The sequence below is a fragment of the Lissotriton helveticus genome, chromosome 9 (genome assembly GCF_964261635.1).
Source record: "Lissotriton helveticus chromosome 9, aLisHel1.1, whole genome shotgun sequence".
Taxonomy (NCBI): Eukaryota; Metazoa; Chordata; class Amphibia; order Caudata; family Salamandridae; genus Lissotriton; species Lissotriton helveticus.
Window position 1 is genome coordinate 508031171 of NC_136070.1, and position 9848 is coordinate 508041018.

General features: G+C 42.5%; 1 protein-coding gene across 3 annotated transcripts in view; it reads right to left on the reverse strand.

Moving 5' to 3' along the window:
• Nucleotides 1–9784, reverse strand: part of PCNX4 (pecanex 4) — a 355649-nt gene extending 345865 nt beyond the window's left edge. The window contains exon 1 of one of the 3 annotated variants that reach the window (XM_078660350.1): nucleotides 9601–9784. The gene's annotated coding sequence lies outside the window, so the exon portion shown is untranslated. Of the gene's footprint in view, nucleotides 1–9590 lie in introns of all 3 variants that reach the window. The other 2 variants (XM_078660351.1, XM_078660352.1) reach the window with 2 other exon arrangements.
• Nucleotides 9785–9848: the final 64 nt, after the last annotated feature.

Below are 9848 nucleotides of genomic sequence, written 5' to 3' on the forward strand. Positions count from 1 at the left end.
GTGGTCAAAACTTTCAAAGTGGGATGTGGACCCCAAATTGCTTAACTTACTGATCTTATTACATTCAGACACCTGGATCCAAATAAAACTGGGGGGCGGCAATTGCTTATCAAAAGAAATTCCAACCACAAAAGGGCTGAAACAGGGGTGCGTCCTCGCACCGACCCTGTTCAGCCTTTTTATGTCTGACCTTTCTAAAGATCTGGACAACTGCAACCATCACGCCCCAAAGCTAGGGGGTCTTACACTGTCGAACTTATTATATGCAGACGACCTGATACTGATCAGCCAGACCCCAGTAGGCCTGCAACATCTTATTAACTCAACAAGTACATTCTCTGATAAAAATGGCCTGACCATAAACATGGAAAAATCGAAGGTGATGGTTTTCAATCAAAAAAGCAAATATTTTGATGGTCTCTGCATGACCTCAAAATGGAAACAGTTAAAGAATATAAATATCTGGGGATAATTTTTGATTCCAACGGCTCATTCCAGCGACACGCAACAACAATAAAAAACAGAGGGATTTCACTGGCCATCGCTTTAAAAACATCAAGAATAAAATAGCAGGCCCAAACTTAATCTCCTTGCTGGACATATTTCGCGCAAAACTGCTACCATCAATAACATAGGGCAGTGAATGCATGAGATGGAGAGACGAGGACACTAGACAATGTGGTCAGTAACACGCTCCGAATACTCTTCTCACTCCCCCCTACACCTCCCCAGCACAGTTAAGGCTGGAGTTTGGCTTACAGAAGCAGCAAATCGCACGTAAAGGCGCATATGCTAAATGCTGGCACAAAATTAAGAATGCTGAACCAGACTCCTTGAACGCCCACCTTTGGAAAGAGCAGGAGACAAACAAGGGATCCCCAGCAACGGTGTACCTTCAAGCAGCTATAAAATCCCTTGCATTAAAAGACCTTTGGCATTCGAGCTGTTCACACAAGTGCTTCAAGCGACTTGTCAACAAGTCAGTGAAAATTCTTTCCATGGAAGAAAACAAAGCCGCACTAACCAGGAGATCACACAGGTGGTTCGTGATCCAAGGCTACACTAGCGCCCTACCCCAACCATACCTCAGCACCAGCTTCTCAAGGAAGGTGAAGGAAGATTTCCTGCGGCTAAGGATGGGGGTAATTCCGTCAAAAGTACATCTTCCCCCATGGAAACGCTTGGAAACGAACTCCAATTGCAGGCTTTGCGAAAATCCAAAGGAGGACGTTCTGCACTTGTTATGTAGCTGCAAAGCTCTAGACAGTGCCCGAAGGGGCCAACTAACACAGCTCTGGAATCAAAATGGTGTGCGAACTCGCAGACAAGCCCTGTTGATCAGCTTCAAGGGAGAAGACATCCAACTAGCCTGCAGTTTAGTGCGTTTCATGAAAACAGTTAACACGATCCAAAACCCAGAGGCCAGTGATCGAACTTGACTCAAAAAGACCTGCTTTTGCATCTTAAGAAAACTCTCTTTTGATTATCAAAGACTCAGTAAACCTTGAACTGCTCTTTTCTTTTCTTTCTAAACCACAATGTATTGCATCAGTTTGCACGGATCTTTCGCCCATATTTTTAAACTCTCTTTTACTGTTTTTAACTGTTTTTGTAAAACTCTTGATCATGTATCTACTCCAATGTTTTTTTCAAAGAGTCATTGCAAAGATTTTTATTAATCACACAATAAAGTTATTATTATTATTAACTCCAGCCTACGTACAGTAGGAAAGGTGTTGGAATAATAAATCACACTATTCCTTAGTCTAGAGTGCCCTCCGGTGCAAGTCATGGTACCGACTTGCGTTGTAAAAGCAGCGATCTACATGTACTGCAGTGTTTTGACCGCGTTGTTAAGGTCGTTTCCCATAAAAAGCCAATATAGAATACCTCTGACCCCTCGAAAAACTCATAGAACTCTGGCAACGAGACTTACGGGTATTGGAAGATGATGACTGGCAAGAGGCCCAGAGTTCTCCCCGAGAAGTAGCCATATCAGCCAAATTAAGACTCATACAGATTAAAATACTCCATAGAGTATACTTACCTAGGACCACAATAGCTAAAATGAGTAAGGGACTGACAAAATGCAATATTGCCAGAGAGATTGTGGGCAGGCAGGCACATTTTATCACCTGATTTGGGACTGTTCAGAGATAAGAAATTACTGGCAAGAAGTGGCACATACACTTGCAGTCCCGCTATCCCCCCACAGAAGTGTATGTGGACGGATAGCGGGACCGGACCCTAAACTATGTCTTCAGAATATTTGGGAGGAGACGGATTTGTGCCCCAAAGACCAGACATGGGTAACACTGGGAATGAAGATAGCGAAACGCAACATAGCTAGACTCTGGGGGGGCTCAGAAGCACCATTACTCTGGGACTGGGTGAAGGACATGGATACATGTATGATCACAGAGATGGCGATATATAATGGCAGAGGATGCTGCAAAAAGTTGGATATAATCTGGGGAAAATGGAACTATAGAGGGGTAATCTGCACCAGCCCTACAGAGAGGCAAATAAGGAGCAACAGACAACGTTATCGGCTGGGTTTGGTGAGTGAGGACGAATCGATATCGGATTAGAATGCTGAAACATGTATTATTGGTTGCGACTTGATAGTAAACGTATACAGACCAAATTGTAACAGGTTGCCTACTACAGAATGTGTAAATCGTCAATAAAAAGATGTCAAACAAAAAATGTATGACATAAGATGAAGTTTGTGGTCTAGCAACATCCACAAAGAAACTTAACAGCTTGAACAACTATGTACAAAAGAATGATCAAATAACCTCAAATGTAGGACTGCAAAGTTGTTAGCGAACTAACCCTGTAGCTGCAATTGCTGCTGTAACTGAGTAATACTTAGTGGGGTTGAGACAAACACTAATTAGGAGATTTCAGTTTTGTATTTTGTTAAAAGTGTGGACTATGTTGTGGAGTTACGTGAGGACACATCACTTAAATGAATAAATCCAAGCTATAAGTGGGGTGGGTTCTGCTGGTGCGGAGAACTGAAAGTAGTAAAGATGTAGAAACAGGTCTTTAATGGTACGTTTATTCATCTCCTCAACTATACATGCAAAAACGTGAACATCTTTCTCAAAAAGTGATGCAAGTACGCTTTTGGTAAAGCAAGTCAGTAATACAGTCTGTTTCACAGTTCATACATTTTATTTTATGTTGCAAAGTATGGGTCACCTATTTTGTGCAAGTATTTCTTTGCCCAGATATGTCTGGAGGACCTAGCCAAATGGATGGACACTAGCAGCCTGAAACTTAACCCTGATAAGACTGAAGTCCTGGTTGTGAGGTAACAACCCTCGATAAAAATTCTGCACCAGAGAGGTCCTCACTACCGCTTTTCCTTGATTAAATGGCACCATCCAAATAGATGCCTTAAGTTCTATGGGGCAGCACTGACAGTGATCCCCAAGATAAAACGATCAGGGCTGGGTGGTCGCTCCTTCAGTTATTTGACAGCAAAACTGTGGAACTCCATTCCTTCTGACTTGAGATTATAAGGTTCTGAAATCATATTTCGAAGAAAAAAAAAACTAAAGCGTGTTTTTTTAAGACAACAATAAATGTCTAGATTGAATGTTGAACTTTGTGGCCATTGAAGCCCAGCACAGGGACACTCTGAATGGAGTAACCAAGCGCTCTACAAGACCCAGAACACACAACATATGGGAGGTAAGACAACAGGAGTGGACGGATGGAGTTGTCATTGTAAAGTAGTCCCTCATGCAATTTAATGAAAATACGAGTGGAGGTGAAAGGATCCACTTAGTCAATACCATTTTGTAGGAAATGTATACTTTACTGCCTGAGGCAAGACAAAGTTGACACATTCTCAAGCAAATGGCTGAAAAAGATGAAAGTTGAAATGAGGGACGCAAAGCCCACTCTAAGAATATTGTTAGCAATATGACTGTTTAGCAGCTGTGCTGTCAAAAAACAGACCTAAAAAAGTACCTGTGGAAGGTCAGTATGGAGAAATAATGCCAAAAGACAGTGATGGAGAAAAAGGAGGCAACATATTAGACATGCAGATGTAGGAACTTGAGAAAAGAAATGTGGCAAGGGAGACTGCAAGTAAGGCAATGTGAAGGGAAGAATAGGAGTAGTTACTCATTCATCTGATATGGAACATAAAAATAAGTGCTAGTAAGCAATTGCAAACCCGATAGGACTGGCTTGGTTTAGGTGAATGTGGTTGTGTATTTGGATGCACTTACAGAACACACAGATACAGGTCAGGTGGCAAGCTGTCTCAAGCACAGAACACTAGTTCACATATTTTGGGAACGCCCATAAGTACACAGGCCAGAATCCTAGTTATTCTTCTTGGCCACACTCCTTTTAGAGAACCCTTTCCATTCTACTTAACGTACTAAATGTATTGTAGAGGCACAGACATCAAAATGAATTTTTTTTCAAGGGGGTGTAGACATTTATAGGGGCTATGTCTGAGCTTTCCAAGATCCTGTGACAGCTATTCTGACTTCAGACTTAACCTGTTCATTACTCGAAGGAGCAATTTAGCCACCATTTAGTTAAAAAACATTGCTACAGCCCACGACAATCATGTTTGTTTTGTGCCTATTCCTGACTCGCTAACAATCTCCAAAAAATTCCTCAAAGATTTATATAAATGCTGTTAATGGGCAATGAAGGTACATGCTGTCAAGAATGCACAATAAGAAAAGGGCAGCACCAAATCCCTCACCCGCCAAAGAGGGAAAGGTTCTGCAATGTGCAATGCTCCACGACGTGACTTTGTGGAGCTTCGAGTCTAATATGGAAATGGAGGGGGATGGGCCAGAACTACGACAGACCCATTAAGCATAAGATATGGTCAGGTCAAACGATACTTCGATAAAATTTAAAAAATAACTGCTGCAGTTGTCCCAGGGATTTATTTATTTAATGCGATTTTATATAGCGCGAACATTACCCGAAGGGGTCAGAGCACTTTACAAAAGAACCAATTGCGTTACATGAGGACTTTGGATTACATGAGTTACATAAGAGATACAAACAGAAAAAAATTTGCAAATGTACAAGGTGTAAAGTCACACAAGGAAGAGATAAAAACAGGAAAAAATTGCAAATGTACAAGGTGTAAAGTCACTCAAGGAAGAGAAAAATAGGGGAAAAAATTGCAAATGTACAAGGTGTAAAGTCACACAAGGAAGAGGTAAAAACAGGAAAAAACTGTAAATGTATAAGGTGTAAAGTCACACAAGGAAGAGATAAAAACAGGAAAAAAATTGCAAATGTACAAGGTGTAAAGTCACACAAGGAAGAGATAAAAACAGGAAAACATTGAACATGTACAAGTTGAAAGTCACTCAAGGAAGAGATATCATGGCAATCAATAAGGAATTATCAAACCAATATGAGAGGGCAAATATTGCATTAAGCCAAAATCACAAGACTAACTCTAAATCCCCTATGAAAACCTACACAAATTCGACACTGCCAGATTTAGTATAATATAACTAGGCTGTCCGGAATTCGGTTAAAACCGAGTCTCCCCGATATTACCCTACCGACTGCAAATTAGCCGACCCGGTTTAAACCGAGTAATGCGGAATTTTTCACATTTAATTCACCACTTGGCCATTTGCACCTTTTCGCCACTTGAGGGCACCAAAGCAGTACAAACCCAGCAGCCGAGCTAGGCATCGGTAATTCCATGTGTCGGATTATCGTCGTCTGGGTCGCAGAATACACCTTTTAGTGTAACGCACAGTCAGTAAGATGTACGCTGCTGCATAAGCATGTGTTGCAGCCTTGTAGACCGTACAATCCACTGTGTAGGTGTCTTTTACCAGGGCCACGCATTATAGCCCACCGCTAATTAGTGTCCGAGCTACTGTGTGCGAGCAATCACTGCATCTGAGGTATGACGGGGCGCCCCACACAGCTGAAAATGGCGGTAACTAGCGTCTTATCCACAGCGGATTGACAGTTGAAAGCTACAGGTGGCCCCAGTCAGTTCATAGCATGGGCTCCCATCTTCTATTTCATTATTTCTCATTAAAGCGAAAGTACGCCAACGCTGAGTACAACAATCCACAATGCGAGTACTCACTATGCACTGCAGCCAGGCGCAATTTAGGAACAGTACTGTTGGTATCACATTGTCGCTCCCAGCCAGTACAAACCTGAGATCACATAGCATAGTTTCGGACTTTGTTATTCACTAACATTTGTCCAGACAAGCAGGCAGCATCACAACAACGGCCGTTTGGCATCCACAACCACACTCACGGCCAGTGGACAATGTCGATGCTAATCGGGCCCAACAGTATTAAAATCCAGCAAACAGGCCTGCAGATCACAGGGTCCATGCAGGTCACCGGAATCAGTTTAGTCACTGAGTCTCACAGCGGCCGCTCCGCATGGCGCCGTGCTGTGCTGCAGGCAGGCCACTCCATCACATACTGCGCTAGGCAAGAACCGGGAGGCCTCAAGACTGCAACACGTTGTTTTGGCCAGGGTTGTATTGGGAAGGTGGACATTCGGGCATTGGCCGATGGGCCGGGGCTCCAGGGGCACTTGTGGGCCGTTTTTTTTGGGCCTCTGCAAACCTGCCCAAGAGACTTACAGTGTTCCCTAATCCCCGCCAGGCCACGGCACTCTAATGAGGCGCCAGCATCACGGTTCTCTCCTGACCTGCTGTAATTTGAGGCTGGGGGCCCCGGTGTTGCTCTGGCCTTTGGGGAATTCTTGCCTCGGCCCCCTGCTTCGTGGGGCCTGCTTGGCAAGTAGCAGTGTCATCCCCTGCTGGGCCTTGGTCTTTAGGTTATGGGGGCAACAAAGGAGGGCGTGAATACGCGCGGGGGAGGGACTGATTTGTGGCCTTTGTGCGTTCAGTGGGTTGTGTCGGGCGCCGGTAGCGCCTAATTAAACCAGCCAGAGAATCTTGCACACAACTAGTTTAGTTTAAAGCCTCGACCTAGTGACGTAGCGGGGGTGGGTGGGGGGACGGGACTGACTGTCCGCTCAATTACCAGCTCCCAGTATGACAGGAAATAGTGCCATTATAATAACCAATACCCTGAAAGGGAACGATAATAAAATAATGTTACCGTATAATCGCAAGTTAAAGTGAACACCCTACTTACAGATACAGTGCGCATAGAATAACATGCAGGTCACCCTGAATCCCTCTCTGGCAGAGCATGTTGTGTGCAAACAACTTCACGGAATCCCAAAAAATGCAGCATTTGAAGAGGTCATGTGCACCACCCAAGATTTATATTTGTGCTACGTATTCAGTGATTAGGGGCCAGGAAGCTCGTTTATATTACCTGCAATTCGGTCAATAGCTTTAAAATTGACATATGCGGTTATGTCTTTTTTAAAAAAGGTTCTAGAGTAGGTCAACGATGGTGATGCACCTTTCATATGCTGCTACACTTTTCTATCTGTTGGCACAGTGCTTATATCTGTTAATTCGGTACCTTGCATCAATATCTGTTGCAGAGCATCTGTATCTCTTTGGAGCCCCCTGCACTGAACAAGGCTGAATTTATTTTCCATTTTCACCAGCAAACATAAGCTCGGTTGTCTAGAGAAGAACATTTGCTCTTATTTTATTGGAGTGTCAACTATTAACTTTTATATTACTGAATTTCCATTTACGTTTTTTAATATTTTTTAAATACAACACATTCATTAAAAAATGTTTTCGTTATACTGGGTGCAAATCTAGTATAACTACTTTGTACAAAAATCAAATTGCAACTTTCAGTCCTAACTTATGAAATGTCAAGACACTTCTGTTATTTATTTTATTGCAATGGTTTTAAGTAATCATGCAAATAAAATTGTTATCTTATCTTACATACTCTAAAAAAATTGCCTAAAAAAATTGAAAGTGTCCTAATGTAATGCAACTGGTGCTATGTAAGGCGCTCTGATACCTGATTCTGGGTCAAGTTTGCGCTATATAAAACTCTGTAAAAAAACAAACAAAAAAACACCCACATCCTGTCCCATCACAAGACAAAGGCTGGCTGCAAAGTGCCCCCATTACAAACAACAGCACTTTGATATTTTATGTGCAGGTGGCGCCAGGGTCTGGGGTGGTGAAGCAAAGCGGAAACGCCAACACAAGCCGCTCACACCTTGACCCGTCTGCGCGATCCTTATCTCAGGCCTGAACTGCTTCTGAGCTCAGGAAACGGAGGCTGAGGGAGGGGATAGCAGGCTGAGGATGTCGCTTTAAAAATAAAGATACAAAAATGGACAAAGAACCTGCACGAAATTAACCGGCACATCCTCAGATTCCAGACCGATAGCTTGTTGGCCCGGGTATGCAGGGAAACTGTTGACCGCAGAAATGACAGCGGCATTCATACCAACCAGCACTTGCACCAATCTACCACAACACTACCCCACCTAGTCTCATACCCGCAGCATTCCCGCACTCTAAGACAGACCACCACATCCACCTCTTCATAAGCACCTTTCTGGCAGTCATTTATTTATACGTGTCTGTGGGAGGAATGTGCTGCAGCACAGAAGGCATCAGACCAATGCTTTTACCCTTAGAATTGGTAGTTAAGCACCTTCTGTAGGGCCTCTGTTGAGGGATTCCTTGACTAGGTGTAGCATAGATGGTTGCATTAAATGTCTTTGAGAAACAAGCAATAATAAAAGCAAAGCGTTCCATAAACACCGGTAAAACACTTTCAGTTGTTTTTTACGGCGCGAAAACGAGTAACCACTGAAAAGCACAGTTTTTTTGAGGTATTGAAATCACTGGAAAACACTGAAAAAACACCACCAGAATTTACCAAAAATAGAAACTGAAAACAGGAAAGCCTAAATATAACCTTCTTTACATTTACGCAGGTGAGAAATAAAGCAAAGTCAACTATAAAGGTTTGGAGGGAAACAACAGGAGAAATCTTCAAAAATACTTCTGCTTACATCGTGTGCCTACAAATATCGGTGGGGGCAGGGGTCTAGTAGACGACCTAGGGTGCGTCATAAAGAAAACACAGTTTAGGTGCCCTACACAGTTAAGGAGAGAAGCAATTGTCGCATATAAATATTTTTGGTTATATAATTATTCTGTGAGTAACATGTATTACTTGACCTTCGCACTTTACAAAGACTACAGGAATTACATGGGTTTCTAAATGACAAACCAGCTTCATCCTTACCCAAATTGAAAAAAATAATGTAAAACACAGGTTCTTAGAACTTACCCCATATGCACTCGCTAAACTAAAAAATAAATCACACTGCATTAATCTTGCAATCAGAACACCTTCATGGCAGGGACACATTTAATGAAATAGTTGGCTTATGAGTAAGACATAGGTATAAAGGGTTTAAGATATTATTTGCAGTGATACTACATCAGCACCGTGTTGATCTTGAATTACAGCATAAAACAAGGCAGCACAGTTGTGTACATCTTTTAAAAAATACAAAAGAGCAGCAAACTGGAGATTTAAAGACTAAACATATATACACATCACATTTTGTGGAGATTTAAAGACTCGTCGTATCCAAACATATGGCATTTTGTCTGGCAACAAACCAACTCGTACCAAAACAAACCTTGCTAGGTGCAACACGCTGCGGTGAAATCATTAATTGTGCTTTCCATCTGACGGTTTCAATCTGCAAAATAAAGATAGCAGTTGGAAAAGGGATGCAAGTAAAAAGAGATCAACTAACCCTTCGAGAGAGCAACGAATCCCGCAGACTACCTGCTGTTGGGTGACCAATTGTTGGGCCAATCATGTGGCTTTCTATCACCAACCGTGCCTCCAATCGTTGCTATGGAGAACAAACAGAGCGATCTA